The sequence below is a fragment of the Salmo salar genome, chromosome ssa10, assembly GCF_905237065.1.
Source record: "Salmo salar chromosome ssa10, Ssal_v3.1, whole genome shotgun sequence".
Lineage (NCBI taxonomy): Eukaryota > Metazoa > Chordata > Actinopteri > Salmoniformes > Salmonidae > Salmo > Salmo salar.
This window is the reverse complement of record NC_059451.1, coordinates 73,626,056-73,645,411: the sequence shown is the minus strand read 5'-3', so window position 1 is coordinate 73,645,411 and position 19,356 is coordinate 73,626,056. Positions and strand designations below refer to the sequence as shown.

The window sequence follows — 19,356 nt, the reverse complement described above, 5'->3', positions numbered from 1 at the left end:
CACCACGAAACAGCGCATGCGAATAGGTGTCCATCTTGGAAGCAGTCTCCAGTTCTTTTAAACCTCTATGATCTCGTCTCCTCCTGCCTGTCTTTCGTCTTTGCGGAAATGTATTTCCTTTGTTAGAGGGATCAGTTGACCATCTTGTGAATATAATAGATAATCTTTTGTGTAATCATGTTACCAATCACAGCAAATGGGGTGGGACGACATACAACCTGTTAGAATTATAGTATGCTCAGATTCTCTGTCTGTTTTGAATAGTTTATTATCTGGTAAATCTAATAGGAGTGACCTACTATTGGAGGTATTAATGTTATTATGGAGAATTGAGAGAATGGATGTATTTATGAGATTCTGCTGGGTCCCAGCACATTCGGGTGTGGAAGGGAATAAAATTGTAGACCAGTTAGCCAAAGGAGCTTTGAAATTAGATATAATTGATATTAGTGTTCCACTGGATAGAGGTGAGGCCAAATGTAAGATCAGTCATTTTGATAGATGTGTGGCAGAAGAGATGGGATTCTGAGCCCAAGGGCCAGTGGACCAAGATTCAAAGGTCAGATTAGGAAGGAAGAGGTGGTGTTTGCTCGATTGTGCTTAGGACATTGTATATTGAATTCGTCATTGTATTTGGTTGGCAAGCATTTGAGTGGTTTGTGTCTGGAGTGTATCGTCGATAATACGGTGGAGCATGTGTTGTTATGTTGTTGTAAGTATGTTGAAGAGAGGGAAAGATTGAAATGTAGGGTCATTGGGGTTGGTGGAGTTCGGAAGGGATTTTGGGGATGGGGAGGGTCTATTAGAAGTTAGTAGGGATCTTTTTTATTTTCTCAAAAGTACTGAGTTAGGTAGGAGGATTTAGAAATGTTGTAAACCGTGACTGACCGCACACTCCAGCACAGTAGGTGGCAGCATGCACGTTTAACATTTGTTTGCGGACCGCCAATATGTCATAGCAGAAGAAGAAGGAGCATTTGTGAAAAGAAGGAGCAGTAAAATGGCGTATCTTTAAAAAGTACTGTATATTATGGTAGATAAGTTTTTATTAGAGGTCGACCGATTATGATTTTTCACCGCCGATACCGATACCGATTATTGGAGGGACAAAAGGCCGCTACCGATTAATCAGCTGATTATTATTATGATTATTTTTTATATACACACACACACACACACACACACACACACACACACACACACACACAGCTCTGAAGTGACAACGATAATGAAGAGTCTGCTTAGGAGACAAATACTCTCAACTGTTTGAATAATAAAAATAGAGTTTAAGTTACCTGTGATGAATGCTGAAAACAAAAACTGTAATTTCTATATGCAGGAAATCCTATTTTATAATGGGCATGGTAAGAATTGACAACCAAAGTGCAAGTCATAATTCCCATGACACCTTCTAGCAAAATCTGAAAAGCGGTTCCTTCATTTATTCCATAGTATATTTTTAGATTAACTTAAAATAAGGTCTGTGTTTTTTTTTAGGCTCACACCACCTTGCCAGTTTTATAACTGTGTAGATATCCATAGGATATAACTCTGATCAATATAAGCGAAGATAAAAAAATTGTAGAGTGGATTTATGAAAATATGTTGACAAACATTACCTAGTGAGATTTACACGGGTATCAAAACGCCGAGGCGGATTAAGCACAAAACACAGACCTTATTTGAAGTAGATCAAGACATTCTCTATGGAAGACATGAACAGTAAAATAACGAAGGAACCCCTTTCAAGTTCAGCCGCAAGTTATTACAGGAATTATGACGCGTCGACTATTTCTCTCTAAACCATATACCTTTGACTATTACGAGCCTGCTGCTGCCTACCACCGCTCAGTCAGACTGCTCTATCAAATATCAAATCATATACTTAACTATAATATAATAAACCTTAGGTCATTAATATGGTCAAATCCGGAAACTATCATCTCGAAAACATTATTCTTTCAGTGACATACGGAACAGTTCCGTATTTTATCTAACGGGTGGCATCCATAAGTCTAAATATTCCTGTTACATCGCACAACCTACAATGTTATTTCATAGTTCCGTAAAATTCTGGCAAATTAGTTCGCAACGAGCCAGATTCTGTATACCCTGATTCTGCGTGCAACGAACGCAAGAGAACTGACACAATTTCACCTGGTTAATATTGCCTGCTAACCTGGATTTCTTTTAGCTAAATATGCAGGTTTAAAAATATATACTTCTGTGTATTGATTTTAAGAAAGGCATTGATGTTTATGGTTAGGTACAGTCGTGCAACGATTGTGCTTTTTTTCGCAAATGCGCTTTTGTTAAATCATCCCCGTTTGGCGAAGTCGGCTGTCTTTGTTAGGAAGAAATAGTCTTCACAGTTCGCAACAAGCCAGGCGGCCCAAACTGCTGCATATACCCTGACTCTGCAAGAGAAGTGACACATTTTCCCTAGTTAAAAGAAATTCATGTTAGCAGGCAATATTAACTAAATATGCAGGTTTAAAAATATATACTTGTGTATTGATTTTAAGAAAGACATTGATGTTTATGGTTAGGTACACGTCGGAGCAAAGACAGTCCTTTTTCGCGAATGCGCACCACATCGATTATATGCAAATGTCACGTCCTGAACAGTTTAGGGATTATTTGCTATTGTAGTTTGGTCAGGACGTGGCAGAGGGTATTTTGTTTATGTGTTTCGGGGTGGTGGTGTATGTAGTAGGGTGTTTGATTTATTATTTCCGGGTTTTGGTCTATGTTCTATGTTTTGTATTTCTATGTTTCTGGTTTGTTGTATTTCTATGTTTAGGTTGATGGGGGGTTGGACTCTCAATTGGAGGCAGGTGCTTTCTCGTTGCCTCTGATTGAGAGTCCTATATATGGGTAATTGTTTGGTTTGGTGTTGTGGGAGATTGTTTCTTGTTTTGCCTGTGTGAGTGTGACAAGACTGTTTTGTTGTTCGTGTGTTCTTTGTTTTGTTATTTTGGTGTTCTCTTTATTTAAAATAAATACAAGATGTGCATCCACATTCCTGCTGCGTTTTGGTCCTCTACTCCTTACGACAATTGTGACAGCAAAGCAGGACAGGCTAGATAAACTAGTAATATCATCAACCATGTGTAATTAACTAGTGTTTATGATTGTTTTTTTATAAGATAAGTTTAATGCTAGCTAGCAACTTACCTTGGCCACGTAAAGCAGGTGGTTAGAGCGTTGGGCTAGTTAACGTAAGGTTGTATCCCCAAGCTGACAAGGTAAAAATCTGTTGTTCTGCCCCTGAACAAGGCAGTTAACCCACCGTTCCTAGGCCGTCATTGAAAATAAGAATGTGTTCTTTAACTGACTTGCCTAGTTAAATAAAGGTTTTAAAAAAAAAATATATATATATATATATATATATATACATAAAACTTTTTTTTTTTTAAATCGGCAAATCGGTGGCCAAAAATACCGATTACCGATTGTTATGAAAACTTGAAATCTGCCCTAATTAATCGGCCATTCCGATTAATCGGTCGACCTCTAGTTTTTATACCATTAAAAACAACAATCGTGTGACCATTTTGGTCTAAATAATTATTATATACGTTGCAACTGTGTTGGCTCAGGGGTCTGCTCATTCCTAAACCTCTTTATGGTAAAAATAAACTTTTGTAAACAAAGCATGTTGCGTTAGCTTCAGCCAGCTAACTAGCTAATTTACTGAACTGTAGCTAGCTAACTTTAGCTGTTGTAGCTCAGTTAGCATTCACCAGTTAATGTTTTACCAGCTGAGAAAGTAGCTAGCAAATTTTGTAGTATTTGTGCCAAATATCTACTTGTAAGTGAGACATCTCTATGCTCTGCTTATTGGTGCACATGGAGCAGTTGTAGCCTTCCAGTTAACGTTATGACTTTGCGTAACTTAGTTTTTGTCATTGATGTGTATTATCGGCTATCAGGACCCGTCAATGTCAAAAACCATCCACTGAAGCAGGGAATTCTACGAATTCTGCTTCATTTCGGATATAAATATAGGTTTGAGAAGGTGCGTTGAGGTTACAAATTCTGTCAATCAAGAACTGGACTCAACATCAACCTCATATCCAGGGGCTCTGATTTAAAGAACTACGAGACAAAACCTTTGAAGACTTTGAGGTGGAATTTCAATCAAAGTTGGATGTAAGAAAGAAGACTATCTCAGCTCAGCCAAGGAAACAGCCCACCAGCCCTGCTGGTTCCATACAGAATGCATTGAAAGAAGCTCTGTTGGACTTCCAATGGGACAGACCAGATATCACTTCTCCCACTGAAGTGGCATTGAGACCCAGGAAAGGTTGATTTGGTAAAGGCGTCCCTCCACCAGAGGATGAACTGTCAGGTTCGGGGAGAAATGTGTTATTCCTCTTGTCAAACTATCCTCACTCCAGGGCAGATATAGGAGATTATGTGTCCCTCACAGGAGTTCCTGCTAGTGACAGTCACACAGACATGTCCGACTGTATCCTACCCAATGGACTCCTTGAAATGTTGGTCTAACACCAAGTTGTTCTGCACTGGGTCGACAGTACTTCATATGTCCAGGTAAATGTCATTGTGAATCTGTTATAAGACAATTTGACTTGCTGACCTGTCTATTTCTCGTTTCAGGTGATGAGAAGTGAGGAACACTCCGGTTCAGAGAGGCTTTCGGAGGTGTTAAGGCAGGTGGGCGGTAGAGTGTTCCCCTTGGATGCCCTGCTAAACCTGTGTTGTCCTTACAAGCCCTCCTCCAGTGTTCAGTCCGAGCTGGACTCGGGTCTTGGCTCCCCTCCAGCTGTCATTTTGGGGAGAGAGGCCTTTCCACTCGACTCCAGCATCGGATACCTGTTGTCCTCAGAGTAACTGTACCGCCTGGTGTTTCCTGTCCTGGGGTTAGTCCTGCAATGGGGGCAAGGTTTGTTACACATGGAAGTGGACTGTCATTTGGAACATCTCTCTGTCACTGGATTCATCTCATGACATAACAATGCTATTATGCCTTGTGCACACTACACGTTTTCACCAAATCACAATATAAATCAAATCAAATCAAAGTTTATTTGTCACGTGCGCCGAATACAACAGTGAAATGCTTACTTACAGGCTCTAACCAACAGTGCAATTTCTAAGTTAAAAAAAAGGTATTAGGTGAACAATAGATAAGTAAAGAAAGAAAACAACAGTAAAAAAAGACAGTGAAAAATAACGGTAGCGAGGCTATATACAGGCACCGGTTAGTCAGGCTGATTTGAGGTAGTATGTACATGTAGGTATGGTTAAAGTTAAAGTGACTATGCATATATGATAAACAGAGAGTACCAGTAGCGTAAAAGAGGGGTTGGCGGGTGGTGGGTGGCGGGTGGCGGGACACAATGCAGATAGTCCAGGTAGCCAATGTGCGGGGGCACCGGTTAGGTGGGCTAATTGAGGTAGTATGTACATGAATGTATAGTTAAAGTGACTATGCATATATGATAAACAGAGAGTAGCAGCAGCGTAAAGAGTGGTTGGGGAGGGGGGGGGCACACAATTCAAATAGTCCGGGTAGCCATTTGATTACATGTTCAGGAGTCCTATGGCTTGGGGGTAAAAACTGTTGAGAAGCCTTTTGGTCCTAGACTTGGCGCTCCGGTACCGCTTGACATGCGGTAGTACAGTCTATGACTGGGGTGGCTGGGGTCTTTGACAATTTTTAGGGCCTACCTCTGACACCGCCTGGTGTAGAGGTCCTGGATGGCAGGCAGCTTAGCCCCAGCAATGTACTGGGCCGTATGCACTTGTCACGTCCTGACCAGTATAAGGGGTTATTTGTTATTGTAGTTTGGTCAGGACGTTGCAGGGGTGTGTTTGTTTTGTGTTGTCAGGGTTTTTGGGTAGTGTTCGATGTTTTGTATTTCTATGTTCTATTTTCTAGTTATTCTATTTCTATCTTTAGTTTATTGTTTTGACCTTCAATTGGAGGCAGCTGTTCCTCGTTGCCTCTAATTGAAGGTCCTATTTAGCAGGGGTGGTTTTCTATGGGTTTTGTGGGTAGTTGTTCCTTGTTTAGCTGTGTGCCTGACAGGACTGTTTTCGTCGTTCTTTTTGTTCAGTGTTCATTTATTTAATAAAGAAGAAAATGAGCATTCACATCCCCGCTGCATTTTGGTCCAATCACTACGATGCCCGTGACAGCACTACCCTCTGTAGTGCTTTGCGGTCGGAGGGCGAAATGGAATGAAAACATGAAATAAGAATTTAATGTCAGAAGACATGGCCAGATATGGAATTATTAACACATACTAACTACACTACAGCCTCTGAATGAGTGTCTTCATTTTGTTGTCAGCAAACTTATTGTGGTCTGCAGTTTATCATAAGATACTTTACTTCAGGCAATCAAAATCTATAGACTTCCATAGATTTCGTGCACAGACCACCCCCCCTCGTCCGGAGTGTGCTGTTCTATCTTGCTGGTGCAGCGTGTATCCAACTGGATATACCTGAATATCCATGTCATCATTCAGCCACGATTCCGTGAAACATAAGATATTACAGTTTTTGATGTCCCGTTGGTAGGATATTCATGACTGTACCTCGTCTAATTTATTGTCCAATGATACACGTTGGCGAGTAATATTGACGGTAACGGCAGCTTTCCCACTCGCTTTCTGCGGATCCGTACGAGGCACCCTGCTCTGTGTCCTCTGTACCTGCGTCTCTTCCTCTTGCCAATAACGGGGATGTTGGCCTTGTTGGGTGTTAGCAGTACATCCCGTGTGTCCTGCTTGTTGAAGAAAAAACCTTTGTCTAATCCGAGGTGAGTGATCGCTGTCCTGATATCCATAAGATCTTTTTTTGCCGTAAGATACGGTGGCAGAAACATTATGTACAAAATAAATTACAAATAACGTGGGAAAAAAACACATAATAGCACAATTGGTTGGGCGCCCGTAAAACTGCTGCCATTTCTTCAGTCGCCATTTTAGAAATAAGGCCACACTTGTTGATATCAGAGTGCAACCATCTGTGTTTGACATCAACATGCTTTATTTCCCCAGTGTGCTGTCTGTCATGTTCCCAGTTGATGCGCCACAGAGCTGTGGTGTGTAATTGGAGCCAGTGGCACGCAGACAGAGGCTCCTGCCAGCTCCTGTGGAGGTGTGTCTGAAGGGAGCACTCCATGACTGGGATTCCCACTCCCTGACGGAGGCCTCCTCAGAGTCTTGGGTGCTGAGGTGTCCCAACAACAACCACAAGGACCAGGACCAGGCTGCCTTCCTACACCTGCTGAGGGAGCTCTTTGCTTGGTTAAACTGCGTTGTACTGTAGTAGCACATTTACCCGGCTGTTGTTTTGTTTCTATATAGGTTTAAGTATCAGCATATTTGATATATTGCAATACAGCTGTAGTGGATGGAATCAACCAGTGAGGTCATATGAACCGAAGTATTCAAAAGTTTAATAGCTGCTCTAATGCAAATCAGAGCGTTTGGGATGCCTCATATGTTCATGATGGTTGTGAGACTTTCAAAAGATAACCTGTGCTCCCAACTGATCAGGCTAATAAGTATCAAAAGTCAAAATTATTATTTTACAATTATTATATATTTCTGGCTAATTACTAGGGACGTGTCTTCTCCAGTTTGCAGAGGTTAGTGATGGAGGAGACCTGCCATGCTCGACTGTCCTGTCTCCCCTCTTGTCCCTCACGGCTCTGCTCACAGTCATCCGGCCCTGTGTCGCCCCCAGCAACCACACGCCTCGGATGTCATTGCCCCAGCAGTGTCAGACGTGTTCAGACCTGGCTGAGGTGGTCAGCAGTGTCCTGGGATTGGTCTATGGCACCATGGAGGAGGGAGATGGAGGTTGTGATGGTGCTATTTGGGCTCTGTTTCATTCCTAATGGTTCATAAGGATGGTTCATTCCTTTGCCCCTGTGCACTCTACCTTGACGGATTTGAGATGACTAGTAACTAGTAGGTACAGTAGGTGTGAGCGATAGCTGCACCTTTGTCGTGATGGGATTATCATTAACGTGTGGTTTTTACTCCCAAATTTCACTTAAATATAACTTCCAAATGAAGAGAGACAATGATACATAAAATAATCTGGGCAAAAAATGCTATTTTATGGACAATGGTGGATGGTTCTTAAAATAACCTTTGTGTTAGGGGGCTCTTAAAAGAGCCGTTTCACTCCATGGCATACTGCCATGGGACTTAGGTGGTCAGCTTCTCCCTCACCTGGAGTGCATGTCTGGGGGCGTTGTTGGCACCTGCCCTGGTGACCTCAGGTATGTGACCATTTGGCATGCCCATCTCCATCCGGAGCGGCTCCTGGAATGACCTCCGCAGGTAGTTGTGGAGAACACATGTGGCCTTCACGCAGGCATCGACATTTGAGGGGCTGAGACCAAGCACTCTGCGATACATTCTCCACCGGGCTGCCAGAATCCCAAAGGCACATTCAACAACTAACCTTGCCCTGGACAGTCGTTTGTTAAAGATCCTTACAGGCTTTGGCAATGGCAGCTGGCATCCAGTGTAAGGCCTCATGAGGTTGGGTGTCAAAGGGAAGGCCTCGTCGCCGACAGGTCTTCAGCCCCATGAAGTTATGCAGGTGGTGGAATCTCCAGGGTGCCATCCTGAAGTGTCTGCCCGAAGGCAGAGTCCCGAAGGTTCCCGCCCTCACTTCCCTTGCCGTAAGCACCAACATCGACAACACGGAAACAGTAGATGGCATCTACTACAGCCAAGAGTACAACTGAATATGTACCCTTGTAGTTGTAGAATTGCAAACCTGAAGCACGGTGGAGCATGGATTACTAAGTTTCCCGTCAGTGGAGCCAAGAAAGTTGGGGAAATTCCACCCCTCCAGAAACTTGGCAGCGATGGCCCTCCAGTCTTCCTCCTTGGGGACAGGCATGTATTCACCAACCAGACAGTCCAACTCGGAAGCTGAATCCGATGGTCCTGTAGGAGTCCCCTGTCGCCAAGAATCTGAAATGTAATTCAAAATAATGAACAATTTGTGTGTAACTTCAATTCCACCCACATATTATATCTACTCATATAGCTACCTCATTACAGTTTATTATGCTCTACTAATTATATTGTAATACTCATCAACCATCATTAACAATTCCTTGAAACAGTACAATTCAGTCTATGACTATTTAAGTAAACTGTAGCCCAGGCCAACTCTACTCATAGAAAGAATGGTACTATCTATTTAAAAGGGTTCTCCGGCTGTCCCCATAGGAGAACCCTTTGAAGAACCCTTTTTGGTTCCAGTCAGAACCCTTTTGGTTCCAAGTAGAACCCTATTGGGTTCCATGTATAACCTTTTCCCCAAAGGGTTATACCTGGAACCAAAAAGGGTTATCCTGTGGGGAAAGCAGAAGGACACTTCTGGAACCTTTTTTTCTACAAGTTTATGTGAGTCCAATAAGAATGTAATGAATGACTGTAACTGTCTTGAACAACAATGGGTCCTAGAGAAGACTAGCCTACCTTCATCAGGGCAGAAGGCACCTCAACTTTCTTTTCATTTGGTAACATTGCATAATTAAAAAAGGATTATAAACCAACTTTGGGAAAAGTTATAGTCCTAATGAACATTCTGTAAAAGTACATCTGATGTCAAATAGGGACTATTAACTAGAGAGCCCTTTAGCTAGCTAGGTTGCACATAGAAAAATGTATCAAATATCAATCAATTATGGCATCAAAGGCTTTAAAAATGAACTAGAATTTAGCTTACCGGAGTGTGGTGGCTAATTTCTGCATTACCAAATGAGGAGAGTTACAAACTTCACACACCAGTCAGAGTTATACTTAAACTACATCTTTAATAATAAGAGCTTCGCAAAAGCACTTGACTTTCAATAATGCGCCATTGAAAAGTGACAACAGAAAAGTACAAAGATCTTTTATAGCCAAGATACACCCCTCTCAACTTACATGACGAACCACAGATCTTAGGAACAGTTCACAAAGGGACTTTATAATTGAGAAAGGAGTATCCCTTAGCCAGATAGCATTTGCTATACATTATCGTTCAATTTGGTCCCTAAGATGAGGTTCTAATCTCGTTCCTGGTACGGTATAGAACAGAACCATTAGCTCATGTTCTCTGGAATGCTCTTTAGGTTTTATCACCCAAAGACATCGTAAATCTCCTCCGTCAGTGTATACTCATAGAGGTCCATCCTCAGTAGAGTTAACACACACAATAGTTAACAGAATACTCTATTCTGTCTAGAGCAGGTGATCGAACTGGCTTCGGTCCAGACAAAAGTAACTTCGGAATTCCTCTCCATACAGTCAAAGCTTTTGAATGAGATGGTGGAGCTCCCCTGCCTGCTTTCTGGACTTTAACCATCTCTGGACCCACACAGACCTGCACTTTCGGCGGGGATGATCCCGGCCCAACAGCGCGATCAAGACCACCTTCCTCAACGTTGGTCTCATTGTTGAAAGAGCCTACTCTGCTATCTTGACCATTTATTATTGCATTTCGCTTCAAAACTGCATTTTGGAGGGAAATTATATTATAAGCTCTTACAATTAATATGTGGATGTCATCAAATAAATAATATACCTGGCAAATAAATGAATAAAAAATGTCAAGAAATTCTACAGTCAAACTGTTTTTATTATGTTAACCCACTTTTTTTTTTTTTACTGGATATGTGTGCAACAAAAATTCGACATTCACATTGGATAAATCCAACGTATACACCACACAGAACACACTGTAACTGCCTCTGCAACGCAATGCTGCAAGGCAAACGCAGCGTTCCATTGGAAATGAATGTACATCTGGTGTATCAAAACGCAATGACGCAGTCGGTGTGTTTGAAGCGTAATACCTTGCCCGAACTGCCACTCTTTTGGGTAAGACGTAATGTATGTATTTACGTGTTGAAGGTCTTTGTTGGGTATCTCTGTTAGCCCAGGCCTTCGTGGGCAGGGTTCCGCTTGGTGAGAACGGGGGCCGGTTCTCCGGATGGCCTTCTCCTTCGTTCTTGGGTGTAAGGTCCCGTGTGGCTCAGTTGGTAGAGCATAGTGTTTGCAACACCAGGGTTGTGGGTTCGATTCCCACGGGGGACCAGTACGGGAAAAAACATGTATGAAATGTATGCATTCAGTACTGTAAGTCGCTCTGGATAAGAGCGCCTGCTAAATGACTAAAATGTAACTGTAAGTCTCTGATTATCCACAAGAGGTCACAATGTCCTTCTTCTTAGTTGTCTGTTTACTTGCACTTGTTTTGGAAGAGTCGTCATCTGAGGACGGGCTAATCAGCCGTGTCGATGACTTGAAGAGAATAACTGGATGGTCCTACTTAAATTCACCTTCTTAGATACAGTTACTCAACCGTAGCATTGATTGTTAAGAGGTTCTTTAGTCTTCTTCAACCTCGTGTTGCAGTTTTCGGGGTCGTGACTAAGGTGGACCAAGCTGCAGCTTATGGTCCGTCTAGTCTGATATGTTAATTCTTAACTCAATCCTTTTATACCCCTCGGGTAGAAAGGGGCATTTACGTCATGCTGACACGCTCTCTCTGCTCCCTGGGACGTGGCTAGTTACGAGGCATCGTATCATAATTTACTATGATCTCGTTAGAGAACTAAATGCACAATCTTATCGTCACAAAACATTCTCTTTACCCTTGATATTTTCTACACAACGTAAAGGTGTAGACCTGACATACACAGTGTAAAAGCTCTTCAAGTTACAATGTTTCCGTTATAACATCTTCATAATGTCACAGATTCCCCCGGTACTGCAGCTCATGCAGTTCACCAGCTCCGGAGGTCTACGTCACCGGCCTTCTAGGCGTCACTGAACTGGATCATTACCACCAACCCCGGACTGTCTTGTCTCATTACGCACACCTGGTTCCCATTCCCCCTGATTAGTATGTGTATGTGCCCTCTGTTCCCCCATTGTCCTTGTTGATTATTGTTCCATGTCCGTTGGTCTTGTAAGTACCTGTGCTCTGTTGTAATGGCTAGCTTGTAACCGTGTTAGTGTAGACTTGTTATTACGGGTCACGTCAAATCAAATACTGCGTATTTATTCGAGGTTTACACCTTGCTCTTTGTTTGGGTTACAGCCCTGTGTTCTATATGTACGTTTGGGTAGAGAAATAAAATCCCTATTTCGTATTCCTGTGCCTGTCTCCTATCATTATACAATGTGACACTCAACCATTTTAATGACATCACAAAATAGACATACATTTTCCATATTCCATCTCTCATCATTACCAACATTCGGATGTTGAAATATATTGTCCCAGTGTCCATTGTTTGATGAAACTTTGGGCGGAAAGAGTCTCTCGGAGTCTCTCGGACCAGACGGACCATAACAAACATTGTAACTTGAAGAGCTTTTACACCTTCCCAATACTGCAGGGCAAGAAACAGAAAGTTCTCTCTAAATTTACGACCGGCTGTTAAGTCATAAAACTGGCCCAACTCCCCCCTCTCCTGTGTGAGAAAGGGGGGTATGGCTATCTGTCAGCCATTGCCAGTTGATCTGGCACCTTTGATTATCACCAAGGAGAGAGAGTCATGACACCTTGCTACTGCATCATTAGTATCACCTATTCATCCAGGTCTTATTTGTCTGACTTTTCAGTGGCCTCATGGTGACATCCCTAAACATTTCCTTCTGGTCCTGTAGCTCAGTTTAGAAGGACAACTGCATCCTTGATTTGTATGGGTGGTTTAGTTGAATCTGTGCTTGAATAGGATACACCTGAGCTCAATTTCAAGTTTCATAGCAAAGGGTGTGAATACTTATGTATTTCTGTTTTTTATTTGTAATACATTTGCAAAGATTTCAAAAAAACAGTTTTCACTTTGTCATTATAGTGGTATTGTGTGTGTGTAATTTGAATTTTTTTAATTTAATGAATTTTAGAATAAGGCTGTAAAACGTTACAAAATGTGGAAAAGGGGAAAGGGTCTGAATACTTTCCGAATGCACTGTATATCATGAATTTAAAGCCCAAAATGGATATAGCAATCACAGATTGCCCCTCTAAACTTTTACTCTCTACAGTAAGTCAGTGTCCTCTCTCTCTCTCTCTCTGTCTCTCTGTCTCTCTCTCTGTCTGTGTGTGTGTCTAGGCTGCTCCATGCGGTGCCAGAGGGTGAAAGCGAGGAGGTCAGGGAGATGAGCTGACGGGCCCCCAGCAGGATCTGGTCAGCAGCCTGGCAGAGCTCTATCAGGGAATGACATCCCAGGTCCACAGTGACAAGACGCAGAAGAAACGTAAAGAACTGGGGCTGCATTTCCCCCATATCGTAGGTCTATGCCCGCAGTGAGCTCTGTTTGGAACTGATCAATATGAAATGAATGGCTCTAAAGTATAAAATTACGCCTCTATTTTGTACTAATCAGCGAGCGTCTCATCTAAACAGTTGGCTTTCGATTCTTCTGTGATACGCGATCAGTGTAACAGCTCAAAACCTACAATGGCGAGAAGCTCGTCACTATGTTGAGCTTCCCCTGCTGAGTGTCTGTCCACATCTCCCCACCCGCCTGCAGGTGGCGCCCAGCACACTCCGCATGAACCGCTCACTACAGATGCTTAATGTTGCCAGTCTGAACGTGGCCCAGAAGAGCCAGGCTGGGGAGACAGGGCCACGGCTGGACCCAACACCCAACGTAAGTGTATCTGTTTGACTCAACATGATCTAAGGGATTAATAGTTGGTATTCAGCAGTCATAAAATAATGTCTTATTTACTTTGAAGAACTACTAAAATAGTGATTTTGTCAGAAAGCATAGCCAGCAGCTCTATAGAGATGAGATGATGACTTGGAATGAAATAATAAAGTCATCAAATGAAACATGTAATATACACAACTGATATATTTGATTGAAGTAATGTAATGTGAATAAATTATGGTTAAGTGACTGTCTTTCAGTGACTCTGTGGTCACTGAAGATCCCATAGACCTCATCGTAAGAGTAGGGGTGTTAACCCCGGTGTCCTGGCTAAATTCCCAATCTAGCCCTCGTACCATCATGGCCACCTAATCATCCCCAGCTTCCAATTGGCTCATTCATCCTCCCTCCTCTCCCCTTTAACTATTCCCCAGGTCGTTGCTGTAAATGGAATGTGTTCTCAGTCAACTTAACTGGTAAAATAAGAAATATCAACTGTATTGGGAAGTCACTACCATCATGGGACTTTTATTAATTGTTTTGTTGTGTCATTACAGCATTCAACCCACATAGTGCATTTAATGTCTAAAAAAATATAAACCGAAAACTATATTTTTGTAATAATTCAACCGAACCGATTACTGTCTGTCTACTGTCACCACAACAACACACAACAGGGATATCACTTTAAGTGTTCTGCACCCAAAGGGCTCACCCATAGTCTCAAGCATGGTTCAGATTCAGCTTTTGTTGCAAAAATGATTGATAATTGAGGCCTATACTCATTGGCAGAATATTTAATAAAGGTTAGCGTATTCAATAGTGTATTTCATTTGGCAAATCTGACCATAATTCTATCCTCCTGATTCCTGCTTACAAGCAAAAATTAAAGCAGGAAGCACCAGTGACTCGATCAATAAAAAAAGTGGTTTGGTTAGGGGCTCGTAAGTAAGGTCCTGTATAAACACAAGCTCACTTCCTTGACAACTTACTTCCCAACAGCTCTTCGCTGCTCCACGAAGCGTAAGAAGTATGAATGCCCTGACTTCTGCAGAGGCCGTATAACTGCAAATGCTGCACGGCCAATGCAGATGTCGGATTAAACAATCAGCGCCTTTTAGAGTTGAATAGCCGTTCAATACAGGGTTGTGTTTATTAAGCACGAAACGGACTGAAACAGGGAGAGATTACCTGGAATGGGCCAATAAGAAACGCTCATTTTTATTTTCTGTTTCAAATGGTTTTACTCCGGTGCGGCTCCGGCCCATGACTAACACTGATGTGTCTATTAGGTGCCAGCTGCAGGCGGTGCTCAGGGTCGAGATGTGCCAACTCCTCCCCTTGGAGCAGCAGACCGACACTACTGGATGTGGAGCAGATGGTGAAGGAGGTAGGAAACTCGCTAACGGCTAATCATAGCTACCTCCACGACCCAAACAAAACAGTCATTGATAGGCTTTGATTTCCCTCTCCCCAGATGGCTGATATGCTGAGGATAATCTCTCTAACCAAAGACCCGGTGTTCCTCGCCAAGCTCCTGCAAGATGAGGTCCTCCCCGGGTGAGTTCCCTCTATTGACATCTGACTTAACATTTGGGGTTGAATGCAGATTAAGGAGATGAGGAGAATAGCACAGTTCTCTAAGGTTATAACAGATGGTTGTGTACTGTCAAGTTCCTGACAGCCATCCCTAGGGTCCTAGTGAATGTTTACCACAGCCTGGGCACCCAGCTGCCCGCCGCCCTGTCAGCCGTGCTGCCCTCGGACTTCTTCAGCGACGAGTCAATGACCATGGACAGCATCTCTCCCTCCTCGCCTCCCCTCTCTGTGGCCCGCAGCATGGCCTCCGCCTGCGGGGAGCAACTTCAGGAGCTATACGACCGCTCCGCCAGCAAGAGAAGATGAGTTGTCTGGTACAAAAGGGACATTCTGCTCATTCACCTAGGTGTTATCTGCTGTGGTGCAGCTGTGTGGATTTTATAGAATGACCGTTCCAAGTGTTTCCTTGGTGAAGTGCACGAATGTGTGTTTGTTGTTGTTAGTACACTTTTAGATATTAATGCACTGTTGGAGCTAGAAACACAAGCATTTCACTACACCCGCAACAACATCTGCTAAACATGTGTATGTGACAAATAAAATGTATTTTGATATAGCCCTCTTTAACGAGCCTCTGTTGTATTTTAGGAATGGGAAGTCGACTCGCAATCAGAGCATGAATGAAGCATCCCAGAGTCTCCGCCAGATAGAGATGCCAAGGATGTCCATCAGAGCTGTGAGCTAAAACAGGATTTTGTTTTGTATTCTGTAACAGCTGTAAAGTCAGATAAAATATGGCTTCAATAGTATTACATCAGAAACAATATGGCTTCATTCACAGTCCTGTCTGGCTAGATGTACAGTATGAACTTAGTAATCACCCATATATTGCTCTCTGTGTGTCCTATGAACAAGCCAAGGTTCTGTATTGCTGTGGAGAAACCAGCTGCTGAACCCCCCCGAAAAAAAAGCAGGCTGCACAAGGTAAGTCATTTCAATGACATCCTCCAACTCCTCTATTAGATCAACAAACCCCTTGTCTCATACAATTGTACTGTGATTGTCCAATACAATTTAATACAACTTTATTTGGTCCATAGAGGTCACAAAGTTCCGGAGGAATTTGTTCAACCAGGAGACCATTTGCCCCTCCAAGAAGGCCAAAATGCCCAGGAGCCCGTCTGTCTCGGCCGTGGAGGGACTAAAGCGCAAACGCTCCCAGACGACAGAAGGTGGCGGTAAAGAGACACTCTGATACTTAATTATTCGCCAGTATGTATTCCCTGATACTTCAGCATTCCAAGAGCTCATAGCATCAGTAACAAGGGAAAAGGTTTTGTTAGCACTGTGACCCAGAGGAAATCTGCCCTTTTTAGATCGACATGCCCTCCTGACCAAAAAGGTGATGGAGACGCCACTTCACAAGCAGGTGTCCAATCGCCTGCTGCACAGGCAAAAGATGGGCAGGTGAACTGAACATGTGATTGTTTTAAAACCAGGATGTAGCCCTTTACACTCATACCTGTATTCAGTTAAAAATTGCAGATTTGGACACTGATAAATGCCTAAATTGGAACACAGGGGCTGTACAGTAACATGCTATTCATGACGTCAGAGCTATGGCTCTGTGCTTCACAGCCCTGTATGGGTTTTGACTGACAGCTGTTCTGACCTTGAGCACCTCACGCGAAGAAGTTGCCCTCATACCTCCTGCTAATTGGGCAACTTTTGCAAATGTTTTGTCTGAGTGAGTGAAATGCTATAAATTAAGAAGACTATGTATTTTGAAAGATGAGAAATTGAGGGAGGAATGTAATAAATACCGCTTTGATGCCATGCAAGCCAAACACTTAAGTCCAAATGTGCACATTTCCATAGCATAAAACTCATGTCATAAACAGTGTCAATATTTATGATCACTATGTTTGATGTACATTTACAAGATGACAGGTCGTTATACCCTGCATTGTTCTGAACAAAATGAGACTGTCTATTGTGAAGAAAACTAGCACATGCACCTGAATACACTCATGACTTCTTTCTATTCTCACCAAAATAACGATCAGTTTCCCTGAATTGCATTGCGAAAGCTTAACACTGCAATAATTGTGTGATGGCGGGATGCAGGGTTGTGTTCCAACCAAAACAACTATAAGTGTGCCTGCTTTAGATCCTCAACGGGCACAGCTAGGAGAGCTAAGAAAAGCACCTTATAGTTGAAGACTCTTCTTTGAGTCATAAAAGTGCATTGAAATGACTTAGGATCAGTGCACTTTGGAGAGGTGTGTGGCCCCTTGGAGACACCAGTTAGTCCTCTCACTCAAACCGTGGTATATATTTTTTCTTATGTTGCACCTACCCCGCATTGTCCAGGGGAAATTCATATCATGTTACTGAATGTATCCAGCATATTCTTTTCATATTTCTTCTGTAAGAAACATTTCAATTTAGCCCTATCCTGGTAGGCCCGTTCCCACAAGGTAAAAAAATGATACAGGGCCTTCGGAAAGTATTCACACCCCTTTACTTTTTTCCACGCTGTGTTGTTTTCCAGCCTACATTTAAAATAGATTAAGTTGACACACATTTTTTCAAATTAATACAAAATGAAAGATGAAAGTATTCAATCCCTTTTGTATGGCAAGGCAAAAGAAGTTTGTGTTATATGAGTTAAACATTTATTTGTTTAGGAGAAGTTATTACTGTAACTGAATTGGTAGCAGTACACCGTGGGGACAATGGTGCATAAGAAACATTTGAAATGTTCTGACTGTTTCATTTGTCAGGTCTGTCCCGACAGAAGAGTGCATCGTGGAGAAGTCGCCAGTGAAGCCCCCAGGTCAGTGACTGCTGCTAAGAGTGGATATGAAACAGACATTTCTGAGCTCCAGCAACCTGGACTGAGCTCTCTCCTCCCAGCTCCGACTCAGCAACAGCAAAATAGGGAGGTGGACTAAACACCATTATTACAGGTGTATCACTACAGTTATTACTGTTCACTATTCTGTGGAGTCTTTCAACTGATACATATTGACAATTTGATCATTCAAATGTTGTAGGTGCTGTAAACCTGTGATCAGTATGGTCTCCGGTACATCTTCTGTTTGGAGCCACTAGGTCTCCTGCTACCAGGTCCAGCCGGGGGCAGCTGTCCACTAACTCTGATGTCTTCGAGGAAACTGGTCCACCTCGTTGAACCTCTTCAGTTGTTATATACCACATTGTTTTCTCCCAAGCAAAGAATAACAATGCTGATTAGTTTGCGATACTTATTGGAAATACTTGATTGGTTTTCCTTTCAGAGTCCAAAGAAAAGTCCTACAAAGTCACCTGGTAGAGACGGTAGGTTTGCGAAAGGGAACAAGACACCCAGAAGCCCTCAGAACCCCAGAACAACCAGACCCTATAGGGTCCAGGGCTACTCGGTCACAGACAGCTCGGTGGCAGGGCCCTCTCACGGGCAGGGCAGCATGGTCCTGAGAGGCAGCCCCTTCAGATCCCCAGCCAGGAGGAGCCTGGTGTTGGAAAGGCCCCAAAAGGAGTGCCCTCTAAAGGGCATCCTGAGGACCCCCAGTCAAGACCTTACTGGATTCTCTTTCTCCCTCCGGAGCTCGCCAACTCCAGAGCTCATCCTGCTCCAGAACGCCCAGGAAGAGTGTCACCTGGTCACCATCTCCACAGAAACCCAGAGTTACAGAGACGAGCACACCCTTCAAGGTGCCGGAGTCGCCTCTTCTTTTCACCCGAAGCTCTCCATGGCTGTTGATTAACACACCCAACAAGTTCTGCAGTCTGCTCAATAGTCTTAGAAGCAAACAAGCTTTTTTTTATGACTCCAGCAAAAGTACTGCGGAGAACGAACAGAAATTCCCCACAAGTGTCTCTGTCTTGGATTCCAGAAAATTCTGCAGTGGGTGGTGCTGAAACAACGCCAGAGAAAAGTGAATGTCAGAGGTCTTCCGAATGGCATATGGGAAAGTTCAACACACCTGTTAAGGATGAGCAGGACCTCCCTGATGGTCCCCAGAAACCTCCCTCTTCTTGTTCCACACTACCTCCTGACCACTTTTCCCCACCCACTCCCACCACCACAACCCCCAGGAAATCTCCAACCCATGGCCCCTGCATGCTCACTCACTCTGGAGGAACCCCT

The 19,356-nt window shown here is 43.1% G+C and overlaps 1 pseudogene; it reads left to right on the top strand.

The window, feature by feature from the left end:
- Window positions 1–3,883: 3,883 nt before the first annotated feature.
- LOC106560957 (treslin-like) lies at window positions 3,884–18,399 on the top strand (annotated as a pseudogene).
- The last annotated feature ends 957 nt before the right edge of the window (window positions 18,400–19,356 follow it).